Here is a 17107-nt window from a genome sequence, read left to right on the forward strand (position 1 = left end):
AGGAGCTCTTTCTGGAATTCCTGCCCACTTGCAAGAGTCCATATGATTCATAGGCCTTGAGAATGTCCCATCTCCAGGATTTGGAATTGCCCAGTGTTATCCCGGATGCTGACTACAAGCTGAAGATTCCCCTAGATTTCAATCTGTGAATATCGTTTTCATCCGCCTGGTCTGCTATTACAGAATGCCACAGAGTGGGTGCCTTAAACAACAGAAATGTATTTCTCACAGTTCTGGAGGCTGGGAAGTTCAAGATCAATGTACCACCCTATTTGGTTTCAGGTGAGGACCTTCCTCCTTACTCGCTGAGGCTACCTTTCCACTGTGTCCTCCCATGGCAGACAGCAAGTGAGAGCAGACTCTGGTGTTTCCTCTCACGAGGACGCTAACCCCATCTGGTCAGAGACCCACCCTTATGACTTCATTTAACCTTATTTACCCCCCCCCCTTAGGCCCTGTCTCCAAATACAGTCACACTGAGGATTAAGAACTCAATATATGATTTTCGGGGGACATAATTCAGCTCATAGTGGAAATAAAACTAATATAAATCTAAATCATGCCTAAGTTCTCTATGAATATTCAACAAAAATAACAAATCAACGATGTCTAATATTTATTAAACGCATCCTTTCACCGAGTTATTTCTTATTTTTTAGGATAATATTACTGAGTCAAGTAATACTTCTCCCTGCTTTGCCGCTGAGGAAGGTGAAGGTTTGAGGTATAAAACACCCTAACCAAGGCCCCACAGCTACAAAATGACAGCGTTGGAATCAGAGCCATGTCTGGAGGAATTCAAAGCCCAAGTGAGATCTGTCCACTGTGCCCTCTTAGGTGAAAACTATAATTCAGATCAACCCTCGGTCCCAGCCTCTTCCCTCTCCTCAGACATTGTTAAAGTTTGCCTCACACACACACCCGAGCTTTGCCAATTACAGAGCTGACAGTGAGTCAATCAAAATGCATTTATTCGGCACCTGTGACCAGACATGGGGGGGGCACTAGATGACTGCGTATATATCTGTATATGTCTGAAAAGATGAACATAAAACCGGTCCGTGCGGATGGTGCTCCGCTGACTCGTCTTGCAGCGTTCTGTCTCTCTGACCCACGCTGTTCTTATTTACGATTCCACATTGCTTTCTGTGTTATAGCGGCTTCCAAACTGCCATCGCAGCCAACTTCCCGTCACTTCGTCTTCCCCAGCACGACATCTGCTCATTCTTGAATTCAGCAAATACTAATCGAGCCCCTACGATGCCCTGGATGCTGCTATTCCACACCCTTGGGACACATCCGAGAACAGGCAAGCCTCCCTGCTTGCTCCTAGCACCGGGAAACAGAAACGAACGGCCATACTGAATATATCATGTGTAGCAAAATATATAATGTGTAGAAATGACGGACAAAGAAAAGGCATCACAAGGTAAAGGAGATGAGGACTAAGAGAGGAGAATGCCAAGGTGAATCTCTTTGAGGAGATTTGAATGAAGATAAAGGAGATGACAGACGTTTGCGGGAAGAGTATTCCAGACAGTAAAGAACACATGCAAAGAGCATGAGGTGAAAGCAGGCCTGGCTTGTTGGAGGAACAGCCCGAGGAAGCCAGCACGGCAGGAGCCAAGTGAGAATTAGGGGGCACCAGATGGCAAAGGGCCTGTAGGCCGTTGTAAGGGCTTTTGTTTTTACACTGAGTAAAACGGAAAATCATTGCAGGATTCCGAGCAGAGGAGTGATAATGACCAGACTCACATTTTGAAAGTATCATCGTAGCTTCCAAATAAAGGGTGGACTGTGGAGATAAAAGCAGGGACGTCGGTCAGGGGCCTGTTGTAATCGTCCAATAAGATGTATCTGATGGCTTGGACCAAAGGGAATAGGGGTGGTGATGTGGAAAAGCGGTTAGATTCTGGATATATTTTGAAAGTAACAGAAACCTCATCTACTGACCCAGCTCTGCCGGTTCTTGAGCCAAAGGACAGGCTTATCCCTCAATGCAGGGGGTGGAGGTGCTTGAAATAATACTAACATATTAAGCACTTACTACCTGCCAGTCACACTAATAGCACATCTTAAAGCCCAGAAACATTTAACGACTTGAATTAATAAGCAGAAGAGCTGGTGTTTGAACCCAGAACATCCCCCATATAACCACTCCTCACTGCTGGTTAAGGCACACATCGTAGGCTTGAGATCTGGTGACTCGGGTAAAAACAGCCGGGGCCAATGCACCCACGGGGAATCAGGGGAACCCCTGAAGTACCGCAGTCCCTCACTCACCACAGAGGCAGAAGACCATAAATAAAGCAATAACAACTAATCAACTAGATTCTGAAATGAATGAATCTCTGGGCACGAGGTGACTCCACACTGGGATGACAGCTAACCAGAAATAACGGCGATTTTACACACTTCCCTGTGTTCTTAAATAGGGGATGGCACATGATTGAACACTTTCTTAATGACTGGAGACAACGTTATGAACATTCATGAGAGCCCTGGACTCCAGGAAGCAGAGCTCCTTACGCCATTTGGCTTTGGGGGAGGTTTTGGTATGATTCTTTTTCAAAAGCGTATATTGAAGCTTGAAATGAGGAAAAGAGATTAAGTCGCTGGCAGAACACAAGGAGCATTTCTGCAGCTTAGCCTCAGGAGAGATAAAGGGAATTGATTCGGAGTACAGCCGGGCGTTTGGGACTGCATTTCTGCCTCTGACCAGGAGGGCACGGAGATGATAGGAAGGCGCTGCTGGGGGCTGGGGGGAGCTGCTACCTTATGACTGGCATTTTCCTGGGAGGACAAAGCCGTATGTGAGACTAGAAAAACTCAAGTGAGGACCCTCCCCTGCTCCAGGCTAGGGATGTGCTTACAGGTCCCCAAGCTTTCCTTTCATAAACACCTGAGGTTCACCATTCATGCACCATGCGTGCAGTGCTTACAGCTGCCAGGAGAAACAGCACAAGCAGGTGATACAATATGGAGCATCTTGATGGAGAGAGGAAAGCAAGGGTCGCACATCGATGGGAAAAACACCGGAGTGAAGTCCACACAGATAGTGGCATTACTTTGTTGAAATTTGAACTACAGGGGTTTAACTCCCTCTTAATATATAGCTGTTAAGACTTCTAACTAACTAACATCTTGGATTGGAGTCATATTTTTTAAATGGATTTTTAAGAAACCGAATCATGGTACATTTCACAGCTGTAAATCCAGGCAGAATTCAAGACCCAGCCCCACCCCTGCCCCCAATGCATACAAACTTCCTCCCATTTATTCAAACAAACACTATTCCAGGTGCTGCTGTGAAGGATTATGTAGATAAAATAAAGGTCCCAAATCTTAACACAGGGAAAATTATCTTCAGTGGGCCTGACCTAGCAGGTGAGCCCCTAAAAGAGGGGGCGTCTGGGAGGCTCAGTCAGTTAAGGGTCTGCCTTCAGCCAGGTCATGATCTCGGGGTCTTGGGATCGAGCCCTGCATCAGGTTCCCTGCTCAGAGTCTTCTTCTCCCTCTCCTGCCTCTCCCCCTGCCTTCTGCTAACTCTGTCTCTTCCTCTTTCTCTCTCTCGCTCACTCTCTCTTTCAAATAAATAAAAAATATATTTTAAAAAAGAGAGAGACCGGTCTCCTCCTGGTGAAAGAGATTCAAAGTGTAGGGGTGGATGGAGGAATATCAGAATTTTCAATTTGAGGATTTCTTAAGGCAAGGTCTGTCTTGCTCCTAAAGTATGTTTTGCTACTAAGTGGCAATCGTAACAACTACGTTTCACTATGAAGTTGAGTTAAAACCAACTAGCAAAGAAAACAATTCTTTTTTTTTTTTTAAGGTTTTATTTATTTATTCTACAGAGATAGAGACAGCAAGCGAGAGAGGGAACACAAGCGGGGGGGGGGGGGGGGGGAGGGGGAGAAGCGNGCCGAAGGCAGACGCTTAACCGCTGTGCCACCCAGGCGCCCCAAGAAAACAATTCTAAAAATGATCTTAGTAAATATGTTATAATTTACTTAATATGAAACCATCTGTGAATAAATTCATTTACCTCCCAATAGTTTATCTATAACTGATCCCTCTTATCTAAACTATTGACCCGTTTTTTTGCTTTCTAATGAAGTCCATACTGTTTAAACTTTAAAAAAATAAGTTTTAAGTCTGGGGTGTCTGGGTGGCCCATCAGTTAAGTGTCTGACTCTTGATTTCGGCTCAGGATGGTGGGATTGAGTCCCCTGTCAGGCTTCGCACTCAGTGGGGAATCGAATAGAGATTCTCTTTCTCCCTCTGCCCCTCCTCCACAATGCATATGTGTGTGTGTGTGAGCTCGCTTTCTCTCTCTCTCTCTAAAATAAATAATATCTTTAAAAAATAGATTAAAAAATAAGTATTAAATTATATTGAGTAAGGAAAGGGTTAAGGTAGAGAGGCAGGGAGAGGTAGGGGGCCCCTGGCTGGGCTCTGAGACTGTTCCTAGCAGGCAGAAGCTAAGCCAGAATGAACAAGAGATAAAGAAACACACCACCTGGCCTCCGATGGGAGTATTTTTCTTTGGCAGCTACAACATATCATAGAAAATGGCCAAACCTCAAAGAATTAAGTCATTAAGGGTGTTATCAATAGTCTGTGCTCAAACCAAGATGGCACTAGAAACTCAAGGCCATAAGCTTCCCAGTCAGTTCTCAACGAAAGACCAGCCTATCAGCCCTCAGTGGTAGCCCTGTCGGGACCCTCTCACTCCTGAGAGTGGTTCTGTATCCTTGCTTCATAAAACTCTATTGCTTTACTCACTCTCCTTTGTCCGAGAGATACATTCTTCGACTCCGTGAGACAAGAACCTCCCTCTCCCGCATCAATATTATCAACAATCTTTATATTTCTACATACAATCCATTCATGCATTTTACCCAGAAATAAAATACTTTTAAAAGGCTCTTCAGAACTCAAAGGAAAAAGGCTATACAAAAATATAACATCATGGTTCATAAAGGTAAAAGGAATTATAATGCCTAATTAGAGAATTTTCATCAGAATCAAGGAATTTTTTTAAATCATAGACATTTCAAATATAAAATTTTGGCTTTTTGAACAAACAGCAAGAACAATGTAGATATACTGAAAATATTATTTAATATACTCCAACTTTTTAATTTTTTTCTGATAGGGATTTTTAAATGGTACGAGGAAAAAAAAATCCTCTCTAATTTTTAATAAAAAATATAAATGCATTTGCTGAATGCAATCTATATGTCTCCCCTTCCAGTCCATTGTTAAAGGCAGGGACAAAAATAAAACTATTCAGCTGAGGCCTTCCAGCTGTGGGGAGTGCCTGTTTCCTGTTGCTAAGAGATAGAAACTTCAAAGATAGAGTCCGGATCCTAGGATCATGACTCAGCAAGATTTCTGGCGTTTGTTACAAACTAATGAGGCTCCTCAGAATCTTATCCACTGGCAAACTGATTGGATGTTAGAGGACTTTACTTGCCAGGGAAAATCCAAACCTGGCCAAGAAGGTCCTGTGTTTGTTCAACTTCTAAAGTGATTCCCAGTCTCCTCTTAAACTTCCGAGCAAAGTGTTCTGCTAAAGCAGTGATGCCCTGTGTAATTAGGCAGGACACTTCCCTGCAAATAACAGAACATTGCTTAAGCAATGAAAGGGGTTTTGTTTTGTTTCGTTTTGTGTTTAGGTCACTCAGCTGAAAAATCTAGAGGTAATACTACTAGAGGCACAGCTAGATGGAGTGCACAAATACTGTCCCTCAGACTTTTCTCCACATAGCAGGCATGTGGTCCCCGAGGACCCCAGGCCTCACAAACTCCAAGCCTAACAGCTCCAGCTGTTTAAGAAGATCCTCTCTAAAATCTCTGAAAAGGAGTTCTGAGGAGTCTGGCAGCCCTGGTTATTAGGGTCACATGCCCAACTCTGTAGCTGGAAGAAAAAGGGTGGGAGGAGCTATGGCAGGCTAAGATGTGCAATCACACCCAAAATATGTGGGATTTGTTTCCTTTCGAGAGCTCAGGTTCTGCGATGATCAGGTCACCAGCTAGATCCCAAGACCTGCCTTACTGCCCACCTGCTTATACTCACTAACCTTTGTCTTACCTTTCCCCCTTCTCTCCTTCTGCTCTTCTTTCTGGCTTTCCCCTTAACTCAAAGGAAACCGGAATCTCCCCACCCAGGTGATGGTGACTGCTCTGATAAAATCTCCCAGGAGCCCAGACCCCCCAGACCCTTTGAGCTAAACCTGACTCACTCCTGCACAGATGGACCATGGAGTGACCTCTGGAATGACCTACAATTACCTTTACCTCATTATAATACTAAAATCTCCACCCAGGGAGGAGGCTCTGCCTCATTTACGTCACAAACATGCCTGTATGTACAGGCATGTTTCCTTAAGACGCATGCACGACCTCATGCCCACCTCTACACAGGATGACAAGGCTGCCCGTCTAAATATTTATCCTAACCCTAAACAAAAGGAACCCGTTTCTCTCCCTCTCTCTCTCTCTCTCTCTCTCTCTCTCTCAGAGTCACAGCTTTGGAAGCCATTCCCCCTGATCTCCTTATTTGCTTCAAATAAAAGTTTTCTTTGTGAGACAACCCAGCCTGGTGTAGTTTCTGACTCACCAAGGAGTGAACTCACTTTGCTTCAAATACAAGAAGGAGACCCTTTATATGCTGGGTGACAAAACGGAGAGAGGTCTCAATACCTCCAGAGAGGAATCCTCTCATCTGTCCCACTCTCGGGAGCAGCCATGGATGCAGCAAACCAGGGACATACCACTGACAGCCGGAACCTGAAAAAACCGGTCTGACGGTGGACGAAATCAGCCCACTAACGAAGCAGGGAGATCCTTGATATACCTGTCCAGCGGATGTAGTGTAGTCATCAAAGGGCAACTTCACTGCACCTTCAGTTCTATCAAATAGGATTTTTTTTTATTGTAGTTAAAGTTGAATAAGGACAAATTCCAGTGTCATGTGTACGTATATAAAGAACTGGATTTACCGGAAAAAACATACCAGTTAAGGACTAGAACTAAGAGCCTCTTAGTCTGCATTCTCTCACCATCACAAAGAGAGGTCCATACACGGGGGACATACCACAGGTCCCTGTCCCCCAGGGGAGGGATCCTGACTCTCTGCAGTCTTAAGAGGCAATCATAGTAAGTTTAGGATACGGAGTCTAAACAGAAAGGATGTCAGCACCCAGCAGCCTGAGTATAAATGCCAACACAGCTGAGGGTTGTCGGACAATGCCAGCTGCCATCACCCGATGGCTGGTGGGGAGTGGGTTGCTGGGGCTGCTGGAAGGGAGTACCTGTTACTGTGGGTTCAGGCACAGCCGTTCCTTCTGGGGGACCGGAACCTCTATCTCTAAGTCCCTGAACAACTTTCCATTTCCCTTCCAGTATTTACTTTGTCATTTAGCTTTCAATTGCAGGGTCAAAAAGTGCCGTATTCAAACCTGACTTGGTGAAATAAATATCACCCAAAGATGCTGGACATGGGGCAGAATAGAGAAGCCAGAGAGGTTGTCTCCCTTTAGAGAGCATGTAAGTGCTTGCTGTCGCTCTTGGTGTTGGGTGTGGGATCATTTGTTGTGGGACTGGGACATTTCCAGGACTGGCAGAGTGAAATGAAGGCAGGCAGTGGGGGCCGAGGTATGCTGGGCAGTCAAGGCATGACATGGTGTGGCCCGTGGCAGCTATTGTCTGACGGCTGTCCCATAGGACTCTGGGGTTTTACCTCCATCCTCCTCCCCCTGCCAAGAGGCTCAAGAGGCCTCACTGTTCCTTTTTCTCCTTCCTGTAGATTCAGTGATTGAGTTATTCAGAGGCTGACATGCAGCTGAAGCAGCTCCAGTTAGAATCATTGTAAACTGGAATTAATTGAAAATGTATTTGGTTACATCCCTGCTCAGAACTTTAGAGTGACTTCCAGCTAGATTAAATGCAAACTCCTGACCATGGCTGGTAAGAGCAGCAGGATGTGACCCTTACTTCCGTTTCCTCGTCTATCCCTCAGTGTGTGCTGTCCTTCAGCCCCTCAGCACACGCCAGCCCTACCAGGTTTCTCTTATAATACATCAAACTTCAGTTTTCTTCTTTGGGGCTTGGTTTTTTGATATTTATTGATTTTTTCCCTTGGTAACTTTTTTAAACTTTCAAACTTACAGAAAAGTTATAAGAATAATAAAATGAATCCCTGTATACCAATTAGCTAAATGCATCGATTGCCACATTTTGCCCCATTTGTTTTTCAATCTCTCTCTACACTTTGTATGTATGTGCCTTTTACTTAAACCATTTGAGCGAGACATTATGCATCTTTACTCCTGAATACTTGCATGTTTCTGTCCTAAGAATAAGGACATTCTCTTTCAGAACGCAATTAATCAAAATCAAGACATTTAACATTAATACCACACTATTATGTATTCCACTTTCCATATTCAAATTTTATCAGTTGTCTCAGTGATAGTCTTTACCGCAACTTGTTTTCCACTCCATTATCTCAATGTGTCATTGTTCTATCTCTTTATTATCCTTTTATCTGGGGAGGTTCTCAGACTTTCTTATTTTTCTTACTCAGGTATACATCACAAATATAGGCAGTATCTTTAATTGCTATCAAATATAGTCATGAATATTTCTGACATCACGTGACTTCAGACTCCCAGAACATAAATACGTCTTTCTGAAGGCTGTTCTTCCCAGGAATTGTTATGCAACCTGAAAGACCGTGATCATAATAGCAAGGTCTCGGGTCCCCTCTCCCTGGAATAGCCTCCAGGAAGCATATCATTTGCACTCTTGTCAATGCCTGGCTTATGCTTTCTTAAGTCTGGACTGCAATTATACTTCATTCCGAGGACCCCTGGCTGCAGCTGGCTCTACTGCCAACAATTAGGTGCCTATGGAATCACATCAGAACTGCTGATCCCCCTCTCTCACACTAGCCTCCAACTGTTGCGGTTCTCCATTTGGCTGTGAGGTTAGAATCACCTGAGCTGCTTTGAAAACTGCTGGTGCCCCGTGCCTATTACATAAGACTTTCTGGAGAGGTTCAAGTAGAGTTACTGCTCTCTCCTCTCCTTATATGCATAGATATAGATTTTGATTAATTCTCTTTATCACAGCCCAAACCAGGCTCTATCTGAACATTACTGAAGACAGGAATAAGTAAAAGGACTTACAACATTAGCAGGTGTCTTCTGTCAATCATGGGGCTTTTTCAGGGTGCCTCCATGTGGAGCTTCTGGCCTGCCTCCTTGTGGTAGAGAAAAGGTCTCTCGTATGAAAGACATTAGAATAAGTTGGCCTTCTATATATTTCATAATTTTTCACCAATCATTTCTTTTTCCAAAAGGTTCACAGATTTTTTTACATTTATTCATCCAACTAATATTAACAATTAGTTAATAAAATCAACCAAATTTTGTTTGTTGGTTTCTATCTTTGAGGTCGCATTTAGAGAAGTCTACCATTCTCAGGTTATATAATTATTCATTTATTTTTTTCCAGTAATTTTGTTATTTCAATTTTTAATAGCTAAAACATTGATCTATCTGGAAATTGGATGATGCATGGAATGGGGTAAGAATCTAAATGTATTTCTTTTTAATGTTGGGTCAGTTGTTACCCAAAAAAAGTGTGTGTCACATTCATTTTTTCCTCACTGTTGTGGAATATTACTCTCATCATAAACAAAATTCTTATGCTACATAACTTGTCTGTTTCTGGACTTTCTCATCTCATCGATCTGTCTTTTTCTTCCCCTGCCAACATCAGGCAATTTTAATTTTAATTGTATAGTTGACTTTGCCAATTTCCTTCCTTTTTTTTTTTTTAAGAAAAAAATGTTAGCTCTTCTTTAATACTTAATTATTGAAATTAACTTTAGAGCCACTTTGGAAAGCTGGAGTTTCAATGGCAATTGTATTCTATTTGTAGATTAAGTTGAGAATTTACTTCTTTACAATATCATGACTTTGCACCCCAGAACATCCACTTAATCAAGACTTCTTTTATGTTCCTTTCCTCATTTTGTAGTTTTAAGACTTGAGCCTTTTTGTCAGATTCATTTCTAAGTTTTTCTAATTTGATTTTTGAAAAAAAAAAAAAGAAAGAAAAGAAAGAGTCAAGACCTTAGTTGCCCTGTCTTAATTTCTACATATGATCTTATGCTCTTCAGCTACAGATTCTCCTGAAGATGGTTTTTAAGGATTCTAAACCCTCAGGTGGGAAAAAAGACTATTGTCCACAAAATACTAAACACTTGGGTTAATGGAGTGGTGTTATGATTTTTTTCCATTAGTAGTTTCTGAATTATCTTTATCTTATCTTCATATTTTAAAATGTATTTAAAATGTGAATGAGGAAACTGGTAAAAACCAAAAACTCCCATTCTTTCCATTCATAATTTCAGTATGTTATGTGTAGCTGTGGGCATTTACATTCTCTAAGACATTTTTTTGTTAGTCATTCCAACTAGATTTAAAAGCCTTGCATTTTTCCCCCCAATACCTTTCACTTTTATCTTTCATGTCACCAAGGATTAGGAAATAGTAAGTGCCTAGCAAACCATTCCTCAGTGAGTTTATCAGATCAGTTAAATAAGGCGAAAGATTGGGGGGGAGGGAAGAACTACAAAATGTGATGTGGCATTTCAAAATTATTTATGTTGCCTTGTTTTATTTATTGTTAATTTCTTTCGAAGATTTTATTTATTTGAGAGATAGAGATAGCAAGAGAGAGCAGAGCAGGAGGGAGGGGGAGAAAGAGAAGAGGCTCCCCACTGATCCAGGGACCCTGGGATCAGGATTTCTTGTTTTTTTTAAATGCAGTTCTTGTGTGTATGTCCACATCCCCAGCTAGACTGTAAGCACCTGATGAATAGGAACTGTCTCTCATATTCCCTACTTTTATGTTCTAGTTACACAGTTTGGGCACATAAGAGCCAGTTTAGTGAATGTTACTAAATCCTAGCTTGACTAAAAATAAAACCTCATATGCTAAAGAACCAAATCAGCAACTAAAAATGTCAAATACAGAACAGATAATATGTTTACATTCCTAAGCATACATTTTTACAGCCCTTGTCCCATTTTATGGATAGCTGAAAAGGTTCCAGTCCTCTTCAGGAAGGGATTTTAACAAAGTAAGCATTGAGGTGGTTGAGGAGCAGGGGATGGGGGGCTGGCTGGTAGGGGCCCTCATGTTTATTACATTGTAGAGTGCCAGAAAATAAAATCAAGGGCACTTATAAAAATTAAAAAAAGAAAGAAAGAAACGTGTCGGCAATAAATTTAAGAAAAGTTAGATACAAATGTATGTAGATGGATCATTTCTTGGTTCTAGTTCTGAGGTTGGTAAAGTGAAGGTGACCACTGAGCAACCAACAATCAAATAATCAACATCTACCACTTACTGATGAAAAAATATTATAGATATTATAGATTCAATTTTCTGTGTAATTACTTTCCCCATTCACGTGAATAATCAAGTTAGCTAGATTTAACCTAGAACTATGTAAACTCAAAATGTCATTAAAAAGCAGAGTCATTGGGACGCCTGGGTGGCTCAGTCAAGTCAAGTGTCTGCCTTCGGCTCAGAACATGATCCCAGGACCCTCCGTGTCGGGCTCCTTGCTCAACAGGGAGCCTACTTCTCCCTCTCCCTCTGCCTGCTGCTCACCCTGCTGCCCTCTCTCTCTGACAAATAAACAAATAAAATTAAAAAAAAAAAAAAAGCAGAGTCATTATTCTGAATCACCACAAGATGGTGATGTTGCTCCATTTAAAATGTCTTACACAGACACACACACACACACACACACACACACACACGCACACACACACACTGAACTTTCTCCAGAGGGCTTAACCTGTGTTTTCTTTGTCAAAAAATTAAGATTTCAAGATCATCCGTGTTTCCAAATGAAAGAGTCATGTAGGATCAAAACCATCTATGTAATAAAAAATATAAAAGTGATTTCTACCTAAAAATGTGACTCAGTGGGGTGTGAATCATATCTTTGTCTCTCTGCTGGCTGTATGTTTGTTTTTTGTATGGAGCTTCAAGATGTGTGTGTGTGTTGGGGGGGGGGTTATCTCCCAGATGTCCGTTATCTTCCCTCTGTTCCTCTGTTGCTCTATATGTATGCCTCCCCTGTGCTGATTCTCTGTGTCACCATAATTGTCTCTCCCATTAACTTGTGTCTAATACATGACTGAAACCTCAGTGTCAAATAAATGTGTGTGTGCATTCGTCTTGTGAACAGGTTGGTATGACATCTTTTCTATTTCTATTCTTCATCTCTTCTGTTTTTTCATTAAAAAATATTAATACAGCAGTGGTATCTGGGTAGTCCATAACTATGATCAAAAAATATTTTTTTCTTTTCCCTTTTCTTTGGCTCTATTTTCTCCTGTTTCTTTCCATAATATTCATGAAATGTTTGTTTTTTTATAATTAGTTATTATTGAACTGAATTAGGAAATAGGAAACTATTTTACATGTTTTATGTGTTTCTGTGGAGGGGGGTGGGGGGGTGTTCGTGGACTTTTTTTGTGTTCCTCTGGAGACCCTGTACTTGATATAAGAAGGTCCCCCTATTCAATTGATTTATGTGGTTTATGGACATTGACTTAAATAAAAAAGAAAAAAAAATCTCATTTTCGTCCACTATATCAGTCAGAAATTACAGTCTGTAGAGTGAATTTAAATTGGTTTTCTCTAAAATGTTTCTACAAGAGGATTGGCCACCTACTGGTTGAATTTTTATATTTTAAGCTAGCATGGAGCTACACTGACTAATTCCACTATCACATTCATGAAATAATGAAATGTTTTCTCTTTAAAAAGTAACTATGTCCTTCTCACCACTACTTTTTGACATCATACTGTAAGTCTCACGAGCACAATAAAACAAGAAGGAAGTAAAGCATATGATTTGGGTAGGAAGAAATAAAACTGCCTTTTCTCACAAGTGACATGATTACTTATGCACAAAATCTGAAAAGAATTGACAAAAAAATTATTGGAACTAACTAATAAATGATTCTAGAAGGTTGCAGGATACAAGGTTAATATATAAAAACCAGTTTCTTTCCTATATACCAGCAAAGAATAACTGAAATTTGAAACTAGAAACACAACACCATTTACATTAGAACAAACCCCCAAAATTAAATATTTGGGTATAAGCCTAGGAAAACAGGTACAAAATCTATATGAGGAAAACTGTAAAACTCAGATGACAAAAATCAAAAAAAGGTCTAAATAAATGGAAGGATATTCAGTGTTCAAGGATAGGAAGATTCAATATCATCAAGATGTCAGTTCTCCCCAGACTGATCTATAGATGCAATGAAACCTCAATCCATATCCCAGCAAGTTATTTTGTAGATATTGAGAAACTGATTCTACAGTTTATATAAGAGGCATAAGAGTCAGAATTGCCAGGACAATAATGAAGTTGAAGAACAATAAGAGAATAAACACTACATGGCTTACTGTAAAGGTGAAGTTATCAAAACAGTGTGGTATTGGTGAAAGAATAGACAAATAGATTAATGAACTAAAATAGTGAACCTAGAAATAGACCTGCACAACTATAGTCAACTGATCTTAGACAAAGGAGCAAAGACAATTAAATACACACAGGACACTCTTCAACAAATGGTGCTGGATCTCCTAGACATACACATGCAAAAAATAAATCTAGACATGGGCCACACACCCTATACAAAAATTAACTCAAAATCTTTTATAGACCTAAATGTAAAATACAAAACTATAGAACTTCTAGAAGATAATGAATCTAGGTGGCCTTGGGTTTGGTGAAGGCTCTTTTAGATACAACCCCAAAAGTATGATCCATGAAAGCAAGCACTGGTCATTTAGACTTCATTAAAATGAACAACTTCTGCCCTGCAAAAGACACCATTAAGAAACGAAAAGTCACAGAAAATGTTTACGAAACACAAATCTGATAAAAGACTTGCATACAAAATGTACCAAGAACTCTTAAAACCCAACAATAAGAAAACAAACGGCCCAACTAAAAAGTGAGCAAAATATCTAAACATACATCTCATCAAGTAAAATATATAGACGGCAAATAAGCATATGAAAAGATGCTCAGCATCAGATATCATTAGGGAATTGCAAATTAAAAAGATGAGACTACTACATACCTATTAGAATGGCTAAATCCAAAACACTGAGGGTGTAGAGCAACAGGGACTCTCATTCATGGCTGGTGGACTGCAAAATGGTATAGCCACTTTGGAAAACACTTTGACAGTTTCTTACAAAGCTAACCATAGTCTTACCAGATGATGCAGCAGTTTACCCCTAAATATTTGCCTAAATGAATTGAAATTTTATGTACACACAAAAACATGCCTACAAAAGTTAATAGCAGCTTTATTCGTAATTGCCCCAAATTGGAAGGAATCAAGATGTCCTTTAATAGGAGAATGTATAAACTGTGGTACATCCATACAGTGGAATACTATTCAGTCATAAGAAGACATAAGCTATTCGGGCAATGGGTGGCTCACATGGTTAAGAGTTTGCCTTTGTCTCGGGTCATGATCTCCAGGTCCTGGGATTGAGCCCCATGTTGAGCTCCCAGCTTAGCAGGGAGTCTGCTTCTCCCTCTCCTTCTGCCTCTCCCCCTGCTTGTGCTCTCTCTGTTTCTTTCAGATGAATAAATAAAATCTTTTAAAAAAGAAGAAAAAGAAATAAGCTATCAAGACATGGAAAGACCTGGAGGAACATTAGATGCATATTGCTAAGTAAAAGCCAGTCTGTAAATGCCATAGTGTATGATTTCAACCTTATGACATTCTTGAAAAGGCTTAATGATAGAGAGTAAAAAGATCAGGGGTTGCCAAGTGTTCAGAAAGAGTAAGGAAAAGAGGGAGTGATTAAGGAATGAAATACCCGGGGCACCTGAGTGGCTTAGTAGGTTGAGTGTCAGACTCTTGATTTCGGCTCAGGTCATTGATCTCAGGGGCGTGAGATCAAGCCCCGTGGGTGAACCCTGCTTCTAGCCCCTAGCCAGGCTCTGTGCTCAGTGGGGAGTCTGCTTAAAATTCTCTACCTCTGCCCCTCCCCACCTTTAAAATAAATAAATCTTTAAAAAAAAGAGAGAGCGAGAGAGATGGAACACCAGATTTTGGGGTCAGGAAACAATTCTGTATGACACCATAACGATGGATACATGGTGTTATGCATTTGTCAAAACATTCCGAACAGGGCAACACAAAGAGTGAACCCTAATAAACTGTGGACCTTAGTTGGTAATAATGTATATTATTGGTTCACTGATTATAACAAATGTGCCACCCTAAAGGGAGATGTTAATAATTGGATAAACTTCAAGGAGGGGGTGGCAGTAAAGAAAAACGGTTTTTGAGAACTCTGTACATTCTGCATAATTTTTCTATAAACCTAAAACTGCTCTAAAAATAAGATCAATTAATTAAAAAAAATAAGTAACCATGTCATATTTTATACTTTTTTTTTACCATTATCTTTTTTATTCCCTTTAATCATTCAGGTTTGTTCTGAACATTAAAATAGGCATGAAAGGAAAAATAATCACATTTTTTAAACTCAGTCTGTCCAAAGTATATGATAATATATGAAACCATGTCATACCTCTTAGGGAAAAAAAAGCATTCAAAAATTATTTTGGTATTAAGTTTAAAAGATTAAGACCAACTTCCAGGTAAGCCACGTGTAAAGTTTAAGGGCAAGTGTATTCATTCCAGTGATTTCACAGAAATGAGAGAATGGTGTGTATGATTTGAAATATTCAAATTCTTGAAGGTTTCTGCACTAGCATTTAAATAAACACTAACAAGTTGGCATAGTTTCAGTGGCTTTCAACTTCCCGTTGGATCTCAGAAATGTAGGGATGATCTTTGTCTGAGCTCCTTCCATTATTACAATGGCCTTCAGGGCTTTCTCTCTGGCAGCTTTTGTTCCCAGGCCCCTGCAGAGCCTTCCCAGTTTCCCAGACCACAGGGAGGCCACGCTGAGGGGATACAGAGAATGCTGCTTGTGGTAGGGTTTAATGGTTTCTCTGCCCATATCGCAGGACTCCTTTTCAGTCTTGCATGTACAGACACTCATGACCTGGTACATCACGTGCAACATGTACACATTGCTGTCCTCAAACACAGAGCTCATCTTCTCCTGGCTGAGCTCACAGATCTTCAGAAGCTCACTAAGGGATTTGTAGGGCTTGGCCCTCCAGAACTCCTCGATGACACTGCATAAATATCTGACCATGTCATGGATAGTTTCTGCCTTTGGGGGAATCACTGAGCTTCTGGATTTCCACCTTGGCCTTATCCTTGTCTTTGATGGTACACTCCTGGCACCAACAGGTGAAGAAGAGAGACTCTCTTAACCAGCCATTCTTGTCTTCTTGGGTACAGGAGGTCAATGCAGCTGGCAAAAAAACACCTTTCCCGGGCTGATATCCTGTAGTTACTTCTGCTAGGGTCCCCTTGTAGGTCACAATGACACTGGGGCAACAACTATGATTCATTAGCGCAATCTCAGGAAATATTGCTGATTCCAAACGAGAAAGCTCTCCATCTTCCATTGTGAAGCCATCACAGTTACCCTGTGCAAAGAGGACCAACAAGCTATCACTGTCAGGGATTGGAGGTGCTTGGAGTAAAAGTGATGAAGGGCAGCAACATCACTCAGAATCAAGTCCTTCTTCTCATTGTCTGATTTATCCAGATGTGATGCAAACTCCTTCATGGCTAACAATTTCTCTGAAGGAGTTTCTCTGGGTGGATTTTCTGATTGTCCAGAATCCTTACAGTCTCGGAGAGATGCCAGTTTTTCCCCAAAACAACATTCCAGCCTCTGCCTGGGCCAATCTCCTGACACTCCACATTGCAGTAAAATGCCTACTTACATGTTCTGCATTTGGACAATCCTTTTTCCTGGTGAAGCAGTATTCTCAGTGGTTGCCCTTCTCCTTGACCATGAGCATATAAGAATACGTCTGACAGGAGAAGAGCAAGTCCCCCACATGGAAGCTTGCCCTCCCTGCTGCTTGCCTGGCCAT

The 17107-nt window shown here is 41.0% G+C and overlaps 1 pseudogene; it reads right to left on the reverse strand.

The window, feature by feature from the left end:
• Positions 1-15892: 15892 nt before the first annotated feature.
• Positions 15893-17107, reverse strand: LOC103660772 (annotated as a pseudogene).

Source organism: Ursus maritimus, unplaced genomic scaffold (assembly GCF_017311325.1).
Source record: "Ursus maritimus isolate PB19 unplaced genomic scaffold, ASM1731132v1 scaffold_16, whole genome shotgun sequence".
In the NCBI taxonomy this organism is placed as follows: domain Eukaryota; kingdom Metazoa; phylum Chordata; class Mammalia; order Carnivora; family Ursidae; genus Ursus; species Ursus maritimus.